Consider the following 15,213-nt stretch of genomic DNA (forward strand, 5'->3'; position numbering starts at 1 on the left):
CTCTAATTCATATTAAAACTTATCTGTTTTCAAAATTAATCACATATTCATACATCTCATTCAACAAAGAGTACAATAAAGCAATCAGAAAGCAAAACAGAAAACATTCATATTTTTCCTGTTTCCCATAGGGTTTCCCGTAGGAACCCATAGAGCACTTTAGTTCATATAAAAACATATTCATTCTCAAAATCAATCACATATCTACACACCACATCCAACAAGAAACCCAACAGAACAATTAGATGGCAAAACAAAAAACGTTCATATTTTGACTGTTCCTAGAAGCATGCATCAGGCAAGGGATTGGAGACAATCCTACTACCCAACAATTATTCTCACACCCCCGAGCGAGGTTTCTCACTCCCCCTTACCTGGATAAGCAGAAGATGAAGCTAGAGCAGAATCTGGTTGATCTCCTTCTCTTGGTTCTCCTTGGTCTCCAGAGAGTGTGTCCAGAAATAGTGTCAGAGTGCTCTATTTATAAATTTCAAGAGTGGCCAGAACGACCTATTTTGAATCCAGAACAGGCTATTTTGGATCCTTTCAGCATGTGTAAACTTGGCATTTGGAACGGTCCGTTCTAAAACCAGAATAACCCATTCTGAGTTTGCATTTTAACACACAACGACCATATTTGGAACGACTCATTCCCAACTTTGGAACGACCTGTTCCCAACTAGGGTTATATAGGCCATTTTGGTGGTTTGGAACGACCCATTCCAGTTTGGAAACGGCTCGTTCTAGGCTACCAAAAATATGTCGTTTTAGTAGTTTGGAACGACCCGTTCTGGGCTACTAAATGACCCTCAATAAATCTTATGAAAATTACTAAATTACCCTCCATAAAAAGTATGAAAACTGGGGTGTTACAAAAATAAATCCTATGACTAAGATACTTTACAATACAAGGGTAAAATGGGAAATACAAGGAAAATAAATCCTATGTCTTAGATACCTAACAATACAAGGCTAAAAATGGAAAATTAAAGACAAGGTTAAAATAGGAATAAAAATAAATTATATGCTAACAAGGTTTAGGAGAATGATTAATATCCTTTAGCCATGAGAAGCATGTCTCTAGGGTGTTAGCTCCCTATCCTCTTCCAATCTCCTAGCCATGAACCTAGTGATGGGTCCCACATGAAGCTCCAAGGATGGTCCTCCATCATAAAAGCGCCAGTTTCTGAAGAACAATTTTATTTAAACTTCTCAGAAGCAAATTGAAGTAACTAAGTTTTTGAAACACTTAAAAACACCATCTTCTAAGTAACAAAATTTCATTTAAAATTGATTTTTAAGAAAGACAACAATTTAACCCCTCTTATTGTTACCTAACATTCACTTCAATTGGTATTAAAGCTTGGCTCTTAGAGTTGAGCTCACTTAACAATGTATGAGAAAAGATCCTGAAGAAATGATGGTTATTCAACATCTAGTAATGTTTATTCTAGAAGGTGCTTCAACAAATAAACCTGTAGGTTTTGATGGAAAGGATTACTACTATTGGAGTGATAGGATGAAGTTGTTCCTAGATTCACAAGATGTTGACCTACTAGAAATAATAGAAAAATTGTTGCACAGAAAGATACACACTAAAAGTGGGGTTAAATAGTGTATATCAAAAACTCGCTCTTTTTGTAGTGAGGGAATTAAGAGTACAAACAAACAAAGTACTAGAGAGTAATCAGACGAAGTAATGAAGCAGACAAAATGGAATAAGTATTTTTATATTGGTTCATCTCCAACCTAGAGACTACGCCTAGTTCTTAATCCAACCAGATTGAGTTCCACTATCTTAACCAGGATACAAATATTCTTTACAAGCCACTTCTGGCTAAATGACAAGCATTCTTTACAAGCCTCTCTAAGCTTAAACCTAAGTATTCTTTTAAACAAGTCTCTTCAAGCTTAACCACTAGGTATTCTTTTAAACATGTCTCTCCAGGCTTAACCCTTACAAATACAATTGATAATAGTTATAAAATAGCTTTGTCTCTTCTAGACGTGATGCTATACAATTTTGGCACAAGTAGTCTACAAATAATTCTATACAAGATTTGCTATGAAGATCTTCTTTGTAGAATATCAGCTTTGTATTTCTCACTGCATGAGTTTGCTTTGTGTGAGTTTCTCTTTATTTTAAGCACTTTTTTCCTTTTTCATCACACTTCCTCTTACTTCATAGTTTACATCCTGCTCATCTTTCTTGTTCATGCCACTCTCTTTTTCTATCAAGGTCAATCATATTTGCTTAACGATTTTGCCATTATATAGTTGCTTTTGAAAGATGACCATTATAGCAACGTTCAAATTTCCTTAAGTTGCTTCGTGTGTCTATTCTTCAGAGAGTATTGTAGATGCATTTAATGCAAGCATTAAATGTTGATTAGAGATGCGTGTGTCCCTTGTTTGATCTTAGGTAGCTATCTTGAGTGTGGCAGCATTAATAGAGAGCAATTAGTGCAAAGCAATCTTTTTCAGTGTCTTGTTCGAGATATTTAGAATTTTCTCTTTATATCCTGACACAATGATTTGATGTCTCCTTTTTTAAAGCTTTTGTTCTATTTGAGGATCCTTCCTTATTAGACCTGTTAAGGAATAAAACATTAATGTTTTCTTAAGGATAAATTGACAATATAACAAAAAATAAATATAACATTAACACCAGATCATATGCTTTGTCTGATGTTCTTTGTCTTATAGACGAAATGTGTTACTGCTTCATCTATAATGCTTTTCTTTTGAAAAACTTAAAGCGATGTTCTTGTTGTTTATATGAGGAATTTTAGACACACTCTAAGCTTTTTAATGATATGTTTGTGATCATCAAAACTCAAATCGTCTCAACGGATTCCAGATTGTTCTCTTGATATCCTAAGCTTATTTTTGATCTTACAAAAATGGCCATATATACCAAAGAAAACTTTGGATATAGGGGTTATTGTAGCAAAGCCAAAACAAGAATAAAGTCTTGATGAAAAATCCAGATGCTTGCTTAATGCAAAGGCCAAGTCTTATCTTACTTGTGCTCTCAACAGATTTGAGTATGACAAAGTGAAAAAATGTACTATAACAAAGGAAATTTGGGAGAAACTTAAAGTAGCATATGAAGGAACAAATCAGGTAAAAGATTCAATAGTAAATATTTTTACCCTTTAGTTTGAAATGTTTAAAATGTAGCAACAAGAATCTATAGACAACATGTATAACAAGTTCATTATTATAATGAATTGTAGACCCCTAAAATTGTCCGGGTCAGAAATAAGACTCGAAGACTCTCGAAGACCGAAGGAAAGTCAGCCGAAAGGACTCCTGGAAGACCCTGGAAGACCCTAGGATGATTCTTCATAGGTTTAGAAGTCTTAGAGTAGCTTAAAATAAGGATGTGGGAGGATTGGAGCTCAATACGGCCTCCTAGAAGTTCAGTACGGCCGTACTGAACAATTTGAACTACAATACGGCCGTACTGAAACCAATACGGCCGTACTGAATTCAATACGGCCGTACTGTAGTTCAAAACTTCAGTACGGGCCGTATTGATGTCAGAGGCCGTACTGCGCCTCATTCCTATATATAGGACGTCATTTGGACGTCATTCCACACATTTGGACACTTTTTCCAGACTTCTGGACCCTCTGGCTGAGTATTCTGGGGTTTTTGAGCAGTGTTCTGCCCTAGAAATCTCTCCGAGAGCCGATCCGACGAAGTTCTTGAGTTCTGAGCATTTAGCTTGAGGATTCGAACTAGTCGAAGGGAAATCTCTTTGATTTCCAGAGTAAAAAATATTTTTAGGGAAGGAACGAGCGAGCGTGTAGTGGGAAGGAGCGTCAAAAAGCCTCCTAGCGCATGTTTAAATATATAAAAGCACGCTTCAAAGGTTTCTTTTCCAAATCCCTTCTTTTACCGCTTTCTGATTGTTGCATTGCATATTTAGAATTTTCATCATGTAAATATTCCGCTTATAATCGTTTCTAATAAATAGGGGTAATTTAGTAATTTTACACTGTTATTTATGAAATAATCCGTCATAGGGAACCCGAAAGGGGCGTTGTGGGGTGCTAACACCTTCCCCGCACGTAACCGACTCCCTTACCCAACTCTGGTTGTAATGGCCAAGGTTGATTTGCGAAAATCAATTACCTTATCCCTTTTTCCAATGTTTTGAGTAAAACATTGGTGGCGACTCCAAGAACCCTTCTTTTTGCGAAAACCACTAATCCATGGAGGGTCCCGCTTGGGATTAACATGGATTGGTGAATCATTTAATAAAATTGTTAGTTCGATGAGGTCTCAGTTTGAGAATAAGTCGTTCTAACAATCCATCATTTTTCAAAACTTAAAAAGAGTCCAACCATCGTCGCGAATGCCAAGGTCCGTTTCGGCGGGTGGCGACAGATGGCGACTCCACTGGGGAAGCCTCAAGAGTCAGTCCCATTTAGTGATGGATTATTTCTAAAATGATAGTCTAAAATTACTTCATTACCCCTAGCTTGTATGATAATATGTTTTATCTATGTGGTTTTTAATAACTATTGTATGTTTAAATTTTCGCAATTGTTTGAAATAAAAACTGCACACAAACCTTTGCACACAACAGTTCCCTCTATACCCGGGGGCATGAGTGGAAAGCCATAGGGAGTGGATGTTAGTACGGCCGGTTGTCGAATGGGTCTATAGGTGCCCGTAGACCGTTGTCGGAAAGCATCACTCAAGGTGAAAACCATGAACTCAAGTCCGACAGTGCGTTGGAACTTTCCATCGACTTACGACGAGAGGAATTGGGTCCCTATAATGGGGGCACCTTGGGGGCCTCAGACCAGTGAGAACAGTTAGAACCTCCTTGAATATGCACTTTTCTGCAGGATACCCCTACCTCGTGATTCGCTCGTGACTGTTCGTGGATGAGTGAATTGTTTGTGTATAGGTCTATGTGACATTGTTTGTACATTAATAATAAACCTCGTGATAAGGTCTAAGAATAACCCCCATGCATGAAAAATGTCATGACATGAGAGGAAAAACCATGTGTGAAAATATAATAAAAGTGAGGAGCATGTGCATCATTACCAATAAGACATCATGCATCCTCATAACCATTCATTTTAGGCTCACCAATACCCCTTGACATGAGTGAAAGAGACCCATGACTATTGAGATTCTCCGTTGGGGAGAGATCATAAGTCAAGGAGGGTGGTAAACCTCCGTCTTAAAAAGGCAGCGCCTTAAAGATGGAAGGTTACCAAGCTCATGTCAAGAGTGTATTCATTCCATAAATAAACTAATTAGATTAAGCATTCATTTTAGAAAGTGGCTGGTCATCTCTCTGTCCTCACGCGCGCGCAGAAACTCAAGAAAATGGACGCGTTGGAGGAACAAAACAAGAAGCTTACAGCCGAGCTCTCACAGCTCAAGGAGCAAATGGCGCAAATGATGGAACTCATGCGTCACCAAAACATGCACGGGGCTCACCACAGTGACCATGAGTCCCATCATGAGGAGGATCATGAGGAAGAGCAAGACCCTCCGCGAGCTGTACCCCTTGGGGCGGGGATTACAATTAGAGAGCCCGAGATTTCAAAGGAGCAATTCCACGCTCTCGAGGACCGGCTGAGGGCTATGGAGGGGCATGATTTTGACATCAAAGATGCCGCCGACATGTGCTTAGTGAGGGACATCCAATTCCCTCCCAAATTTAAAGTGCCCGATTTCCCAAAGTATGTGGGATCGACTTGCCCCAAAAGTCATCTCACTATGTATTGCCGAAAAATGGCTGCATATGCCACTAATGAAAAGCTCTTAATCCATTGCTTCCAAGAGAGCTTGGCTGACACCGCACTCAACTGGTATATGCAGCTGGATGGGAATCAGGTGCGTACATGGAGGCAGTTGGCCGACGCATTTCTCAAGCGCTACAAGTATAACATCGACCTAACACCCGATAGGTCCGATCTTCAAGCCTTGAGTAAGAAAAGTGATGAATCCTTTAAGGCGTACGCCCAACGATGGAGGGAGTTGGCGGCACAAATAGAGCCCCCGCTGTCGGATAAGGAGACGGTGTCCCTGTTTATAAACTCGTTGACCAGTCCCTATTATGACAAGATGATAGGGAACACGACAATGCTCTTCTCGGACATCATCACCATTGGAGAAAGAGTGGAACAAGGGTTGAAAAGCGGGAAGCTAGCTAAGCCTTCCCAATCATTTGAAGCTAAGAAGACCTATGGGAAGAAGAAGGAGGGAGGAGTCAATGTCGTAACTATTTCTTCATCTTCTTCCACTTCGAAGTCGGGAAAGTCGCAATACAACCCTGTGAAGAAGTTTGATAAACTTCCGACCACGTATAGCGACCTCCTGCCGAAGCTAGTACAAGCTCATCTTCTAGCTTACATTCCACCAAGGAAAATTGATCCACCTTACCCCGATTGGTACAATCCGCAAGACAAATGTCTATACCATTCGGGGGCACCGGGGCATTCAACGGAGAACTGTAGAACTCCCAAATATAAGGTCCAAGACCTTATCGATGCTGGGTGGGTCACTTTTGATTCGACAGCGCCCGATGTGAGCAAGAATCCTCTGCCGAAGCAGGAGTAGAGAGAAGAGCAAGCCACGATAGGGCCCCTCCACATTTTTCTTTTTGGGACTCATGATCAGTACCCGAGATCATGAGATCCTTTTCATGTAAATAAGGGTTTTTGTACAGTTTTTTATACATATCAATAAAGAGGCATTTTTCACACATCATTCTCTCATTTGTTCTTTTCTCCCTTTCTCTCATTAACATTAATAATTCTAAACCAAAAACAGAACCAATAAAACAATTATGTCTGTGATTGTTCGCTCCGACCGGGATCCGAAAGTTGAGGGTGAATGGGTTGAGTTGGACAGTGATGAGGAGACCATCTCTCCGGATCTGCAAAGACTGCTAAATCAAGAAGCTCGTCTACTCCAACCGTATCAAGAGAAATTGGAGGCCATGAATTTGGGGCAGGGCCAAGAGATAAAAGAGGTCAACATTGGGACCCATATCAGTGATGAAATAAGGGCACAATTGATCCAATTGTTAAGGGAATATAAGGACGCATTTGCATGGTCGTACCGTGATATGCCCGGTTTGGACACTAACATCGTCGAGCACAAGTTACCATTGAAAGAAGGGTTTCGTCCCGTCAAACAAAAGCTCCGACGAATCAAGCCCGAGTGGTCTTTAAAGATCAAGGAGGAGGTCGAAAAGCAATTAGACGTGGGATTCTTGGTTGTATCTCAGTATCCCGAATGGCTGGCTAACATCGTGCCAGTCATTAAAAAGAATGGAAAGGTTAGAGTTTGTGTTGACTACAGGGATCTGAATCGTGCTAGTCCAAAGGACGATTTTCCCTTACCACACATCGATACACTAGTGGATCATACAGCCACGAACACACTCTATTCCTTTATGGATGGGTACTCTGGGTACAACCAAATCAAGATGAATGTGGAAGACCGCGAGAAAACTTCCTTCATTACACCCTGGGGCACTTTCTGCTACAGGGTGATGCCTTTTGGACTCAAAAATGCGGGTGCCACCTACCAACGAGCGATGGTGACGTTATTCCACGACATGATCCACAAAGAAATCGAGGTATACGTGGACGACATGATCGCGAAGTCAAAAAACGAAATGGACCATATCCAATATTTGAGAAAATTATTCAACCGACTTCGCAAGTATCAGCTTAAGCTAAATCCGGCTAAGTGTACTTTCGGAGTTCGGTCGGGTAAGCTTCTCGGGTTCATCGTCAGTGAAAAAGGCATAGAGGTGGACCCCGATAAAGTGAAGGCAATAATGGAAATGCCTCCTCCTAAGACCGAGAAAGAGATAAGAGGATTCCTCGGCAGGGTGAACTATGTTGCAAGGTTCATCGCACAGTTGACCGACACGTGTAGACCAATATTCAGGCTGTTGCGCAAGAATCATTCCGAATCTTGGAATGAGGATTGTCAACAAGCTTTCGACAAGATCAAACAGTGCTTGGCCAATCCACCAGTATTGGTGCCACCTGTCGAGGGAAGACCATTAATCCTCTATTTAACCGTGCTTGATGAGTCCATGGGATGTGTGCTAGGACAACAAGATGAAATGGGAAAGAAAGAACGAGCCATCTACTACCTGAGCAAGAAATTTCTTGACTATGAAACCCGCTACACGCCGTTAGAAAAGATATGTTGTGCGTTAGCATGGGCAACACAACGGCTCAGGCAGTATATGATTAGGCATACTACTTGGTTGGTTTCCAAAATGGATCCAATTAAGTACGTGTTCGACAAACCAATAATCACTGGGAAGATTGCCCGATGGCAAGTACAGTTATCAGAATTCGACATCATACATGTCACACAAAAGGCCATCAAGGGTAGTACCCTAGCTGATTACCTAGCACACGGGCCGACCAACGACTACCAATCCCTTCAGGATGATTTCCCCGATGAGGATATAATGAATCTACAACATGAGGAGCCTAAAGATGATGCGTGGACCATGTATTTTGATGGAGCCTCCAACATGCTTGGACGAGGGATTGGCACAGTGCTAATCTCTCCACAAGGAAAATACATTCCCATAACGGCAAGACTCAACTTCGATTGTACAAACAACATGGCTGAATACGAGGCTTGCGCGTTGGGAATCCAAGCAGCCATCAACAATGGTATCCTAAAGCTCAAAGTGTTTGGTGATTCGGCCCTAGTCATCTACCAACTACGAGGTGATTGGGAAGTCCGAAATCCTAAACTGATACCATATGTTGAGCACATCAAAGATTTGACACATCTCTTCCAAAGTGTCATCTTTGAATACATTCTAAGGGAGGAGAATCAGTTTGCCGACGCTCTTGCTACGCTCTCGTCGATGTTCGCCTTGGGTAGTGAGCATGAAATGCCCATCATCAATATCCGGCGGCACGATAAGCAAGCGTTCTGCCTTCTGATAGATGAAGCTGTCGATGATCGTCCATGGTTCCATGACATCAAGCAATATTTAACAAAAGGGGAATATCCTGATGCGGCCAGCGATAATGACAAGAAGCATATCCGAAGAAGGGCCATGGGATTTCTGCTAGTTGGTGAAACCCTCTACAAAAAAAAATTATGACTCGGTCTTGTTGAGATGTATAGACCAAGTCGAAGCTCAAAATATGATCAAAGAAGTACATGAGGGGGTTTTCGGTACCCATATCCCCGGGCCTGCAATGGCTAAAAAGATCCTCAAGGCGGGATACTATTGGTCGACCATGGAAAGGGATTGTTACCAATACGTGCGAAAATGCCATAAGTGTCAAGCATACGCCGACAACATTCATGTCCCACCGACTCCACTAAATGTATTGGCTTCACCTTGGCCATTCGCAATGTGAGGCATGGATGTTATTGGACCCATCGAGCCAAAAGCTTCCAATGGACATAGATTCATCCTTGTGGCCATTGACTATTTCACCAAATGGGTAGAAACGGCATCGTATGCTCATGTGACCCGAAAGGTGGTAACATCCTTCATCAGGAAGAACATTATATGCAGATACGGTATTCCCGATAAAATCATCACTGATAATGGATCTAATTTGAACAACAAAATGGTGGAAGAACTGTGCCAAGAATTCAAGATCCAACACCACAACTCTTCCCCATATCGGCCAAAGATGAATGGGGCAGTCGAGGCAGCCAATAAAAACATCAAGAAAATAGTACAAAAGATAGTTGTCTCATTTAAAGACTGGCATGAGATGTTACCCTTCGCTCTTCATGGTTATAGGACTTCAGTACGCACATCTACAGGAGCTACTCCATTCTCCCTCGTCTATGGGATGGAGGCAGTTCTACCTGTTGAAGTCGAGATACCTTCGCTAAGGGTAATCATGGAAGCAAAACTTTCCGAGGCAGAATGGGTTCAAAGCCGATACGACCAATTGAATCTTATCGAAGAGAAACGGCTGAACGCCATATGCCATGGTCAAGCCTATCAGAGGAAGATCAAAAAGGCTTTTGACAAGAAAGTCCACCCTCGAGTCTACCATGAGGGAGAGCTGGTAATGAAGAAATTGCTACCAGCTCAAAAGGACAAAATCGGAAAGTGGGCCCCGAATTACGAAGGACCATACGTGGTAAAGCGAGCCTTCTCAGGAGGAGCATTGATTCTCACGGACATGGATGGAGAAGAACTTCGATACCCAGTCAACGCTGACGTGGTAAAAAAGTACTATGCTTGAAGACGTTGCTTGCATAGGCCCGCTAGGATGAAAACCCGAAAAGGGCGTCCTAGGCAAAAGTTAGGGCAAAATAAAAAGCCCGCCAGTACAAGGGTACTAGGCAAAACAAAGGCGAATTTATCCCCGCTAGGATACGTCCTAGGCAAAAATTAGGGGCAAAAGAATAAGATACAAAAACAAAGCAAGCAACGATCACTTGAATCGAAAACCGAAAGGCGGTTCAGGTGATTATCTTCTAGAAGCAAGCGTCTTGCAGTATCTACACTCCTGGCTCAGGCATCTCACCCGAAGCAATTAGGGGAACGTAAGAGCAACGATTACAGATATAATTGTTAAGCCTGATGTATATAGCCTACCCTGGCCAGCCATTCTTCAGAAATTCCTTTTGTATATCTTTCTGTAAAACCATTTGTGAATATCAATAAAATATCTATTCATTTCTCTTCTCTCTTGACCATGTGATTATGCCTCTAAATTGGTGTTTCTAAAAAAATTGTACGAAATTCTTTTAATAATCGGTCAATAAAGAAAGTTGGAGGGGTTCTTATAAAATCCGTAATCTCCTGCGTAAAAGGCTCACAAAAATATTCCCTCACATCGATGACAGAAATTCCTCCAAGAAGAGGAGGATAGGGAGAGCCATTCATTTTTCTAAAAACATTAACAAAATAATTAAACTTGCATTTTGTGCATCACACACACATTAGTTGCACATTCAAAGACCTTATCATGAGGCAGTCGCATAAAAATAGAAAAATAGGAAAAATTTGTTGTGTATGACAGCAGCCAACAGAAAAAGCCGAAATCAACGAAAAAAGGCAAAAATCAGAAAATCAACCGCATCGTACAGAATAACTGAGCCTGGAGAGGCTTGCCGAAATAATACTCCCCAAGAGACATCTCAGCTTGCACTCTTGGGCTGAACAGAAAATCAATAAATTGTACAGAATAACTGAGCCTGGAGAGGCTTGCTGAAATAATACTCCCCAGAGACTTCTCAACTCACACTCTTGGACCAAATCCCTAGTAAGAGCTATCAAAGCAAGATCAGTAAGATCCCCCAATGGAAGCAATGATCATCCAAACGAAATATCCGAGTCAAAGGACTCAGACTTCCTCAGTGGAAGATAGCCTTCCAACTCGAGCGACGAGTGAAGCTAAGCATGAAGAGGCTTTCTAAATAATACTCTGGGATACATAAGATCCTCAATCCCCATTCGCCTACTCAGAGGCACCCCTTCAAAAAGAGAAAAATCCGAAAAGATCAATAACCATTCCCCAAGCGGAATCCGGCACTCAGCCGAACACCAAACATCAAGATAATTCGCCTACTCAGAGGCACTCCTTCAAAAAGAGAAAATCCAAAAAAGATCAATAATCATTCCCCAAGCGGAATTCGGCATTCAGCCAATCATTGAACGTCAAGATGATCCGCCTAACAGAAGAGGCTAATCAAAATTAACGACAGAATCCCCCAGCGGATAACAGCCTACGCAGAGGCAACAAAACCAAGAAAATCAAAAAGAGTCACCCGAATAAGGATAACCGGGATACTCCACCAACGTCGAAAGGACGTCAGCCAATCATAAGGCATCGCTCACCTCAAAAGGAGCATCTTTGTGTCTGCACCCCCAAGGAATCAGAAATTCCCCAGTGGGCACCAACTACGCAATGGAAAGTTGGGACACAAGAACCTATGAGTAACTGCACATCCCCTAGACGGATCCCTGCGTTATCCAGCCCTCAGTGGCACAAAAATAAAAAACAATCGTCGAAGCAGCATCGTGGACTGTGGAGACAAAATCATCACAAATCCCTGGAGAGGGCAAACTCACACTGCCAACGTCGTCAGAAACACGGAGGCAGACCCTGGGGAGGGCAAACCGCAGACCCTGGAGAGGGCAAACTCACGCTACTAAAGTGACTAGAAGCACGGAGGTACGCAACCCTGGGGAGGGCAAACGCAGACCCTGGAGAGGGCAAACTCAGCTGTCAAGGTTGTCAGAAACACCGAGACAGAGCCTGGAGAGGCGGTACTCAGCTACCCCGTCGTCAGAAACACGGAGGTATACAACCCTGGGGAGGGCAAACCGCAGACCCTGGAGAGGGCAAACTCAGCTGCCAAGGTTGTCAGAAACACCGAGGCAGAGCCTGGAGAGGCGGTACTCAGCTACCCCGTCGTCAGAAACAACGGAGGTATGCAACTGCCAATGTCGTCAGAAACACAGAGGCAGAGCCTGGAGAGGCGGTACTCAGCCACCAACGTCGTTAGAAACACGGAGGTGTGCAACTGCTAACGTCGTCAGAAACACGGAGGCAGAGCCTGGAGAGGCGGTACTCAGCTACCGAGGTTGTCAGAAACACCGAGGTATGCACGAGCCTGGAGAGGCGACGACTAATACTCAACCTGGAGAGGCTACTCAACAATTTTCCACCGGAAGACACTAAAAGTCGGAAGGATGGCTTATTCCCCGGACAATTGGGTCAACTCCTTTACTTGTCAACCGGTACACCAAAAAGCTGTTTGACTAAGTAAAGGGGGGGCAGCTGTAGACCCCTAAAATTGTCCGGGTCGGAAATAAGACTCGAAGACTCTCGAAGACCGAAGGAAAGTCAGCCGAAAGGACTCCTGGAAGACCCTAGGATGATTCTTCATAGGTTTAGAAGTCTTAGAGTAGCTTAAAATAAGGATGTGGGAGGATTGGAGCTCAATACGGCCTCCTAGAAGTTCAGTACGGCCGTACTGAACAATTTGAACTACAATACGGCCGTACTGAAACCAATACGGCCGTACTGAAGTTTTTGAACTTCAGTACGGCCATACTGAATTCAATACGGCCGTACTGTAGTTCAAAACTTCAGTACGGGCCGTATTGATGTCAGAGGCCGTACTGCGCCTCACTCCTATATATAGGACGTCATTTGGACGTCATTCCACACATTTGGACACTTTTTCCAGACTTCTGGACCCTCTGGCTGAGTATTCTGGGATTTTTGAGCAGTGTTCTGCCCTAGAAATCTCTCCGAGAGCCGATCCGACGAAGTTCTTGAGTTCTGAGCATTTAGCTTGAGGATTCGAACTAGTCGAAGGGAAATCTCTTTGATTTCCGGAGTAAAAATTATTTTTAGGGAAGGAACGAGCGAGCGTGTAGTGGGAAGGAGCGCCAAAAAGCCTCCTAGCGTCTGTTTAAATATATAAAAGCACGCTTCAAAGGTTTCTTTTCCAAATCCCTTCTTTTACCGCTTTCTGATTGTTGCATTGCATATTTAGAATTTTCATCATGTAAATATTCCGCTTATAATCGTTTCTAATAAATAGGGGTAATTTAGTAATTTTACACTATTATTTATGAAATAATCCGTCATAGGGAACCCGAAAGGGGCGTTGTGGGGTGCTAACACCTTCCCCGCACGTAACCGACTCCCTTACCCAACTCTGGTTGTAATGGCCAAGGTTGATTTGCGAAAATCAATTACCTTATCCCTTTTTCCAATGTTTTGAGTAAAACATTGGTGGCGACTCCAAGAACCCTTCTTTTTGCGAAAACCACTAATCCATGGAGGGTCCCGCTTGGGATTAACATGGATTGGTGAATTATTTAATAAAATTGTTAGTTCGATGAGGTCTCAGTTTGAGAATAAGTCGTTCTAACAATCCATCATTTTTCAAAACTTAAAAAGAGTCCAACCATCGTCGCGAATGCCAAGGTCCGTTTCGGCGGGTGGCGACATGAATGAGTGGAATGACTTAGGAGAAAAGTAACCACACATCGTAAGATAAATAAGATCTTGAGGAGTCTACCAAAAATCTAGAGACCAAATATTTTAGCCATCCAAGAAGCAAAAAACTTGAAGATGCTTCATATGGATGAGTTGATTGGATCCCTTAAAGTACATCATGAATAGGAGCTACAAGAAGAACTCCAACCTAAGGGAAAATCTATAACTCTTAAGACTAGTGAGAAATCCAAAGCATTAAAAATTTAGGAAGACTTACAATCATAAGATGTTGAAGAGAACTCAAAAGATTATGAGTTAGGTCTTATAACTAGAAAGGTTTAGAGACTACTCAAGAAAAGAAATGGAATGAGAAGGATCTCATTTAGAAATGACTATCTAGCTAGAAAAACCTTCAAGAGCCAAGTAACAAACAATGAGTGCAACAAGTTAGGACATTATAAATCAGAATGCCCATAACTCAAAAAAGATGAGAAAAAATGAAAGAAGAAAGCCATGATGATGGCCACTGTGATGACTCAGAAGAATCATTTTCTGATGGAGGAAAAGAACAAAATCAAATCTATGTTTGATGGTATATTGAAACAAAGAACAAGTATATGAGTTTGAACCTAAACAATTGAAAAATGTTAAAGAATTGTTATTTTCTTTTGATAATATTCTAAAAGATTCAAATCTGTTAGCTTAGACATGTGTCTCTTTGAAAAGGAAACTCTTAATTACTTAGAAGGAAAATGAGAAGATCTACTTAGACAATGAAATATTGAACAAAAGGAACATATGTCTAAGAGATACTCATTTTAGCATGTCTGGATAATTAAAGAAACTCACCAAGGAAATGAAAGTTTTAGAAAATGAAAAAAGATTTCTCAAAAACATAGTTGAAATTTTAACTAAAGATCTATCAAACTATGTAAATGGAAAAAGAAATTTTGATAGATTGATTGGTGATCAAAGACATTTCCAAGATAGAGTGGGTCAATGCTTTAAAGAAGAAAATCATAAGAAGGTTATATACAATTAGCCCAAATTCAGAAAAACCAAACAAAAAGGTGTTTCAACTATAAATAGATGGGGTCATGATACTTCAAAATGTTATTGGAAAAAGACATGGTCAGAAAGAAGATTACTAACATGAAAGGACCCAACCAAGTATGGGTACCTAAATCCCTTTTAATTTTTTATGCAAGAATGTCTTTTACACAAAATCAACAAAGGGCAATGGTACTTG

This window comes from Cajanus cajan, chromosome 8 (assembly GCF_000230855.2).
Source record: "Cajanus cajan strain Asha chromosome 8, NIPB_CcT2T_4, whole genome shotgun sequence".
Classification (NCBI taxonomy): Eukaryota; Viridiplantae; Streptophyta; class Magnoliopsida; order Fabales; family Fabaceae; genus Cajanus; species Cajanus cajan.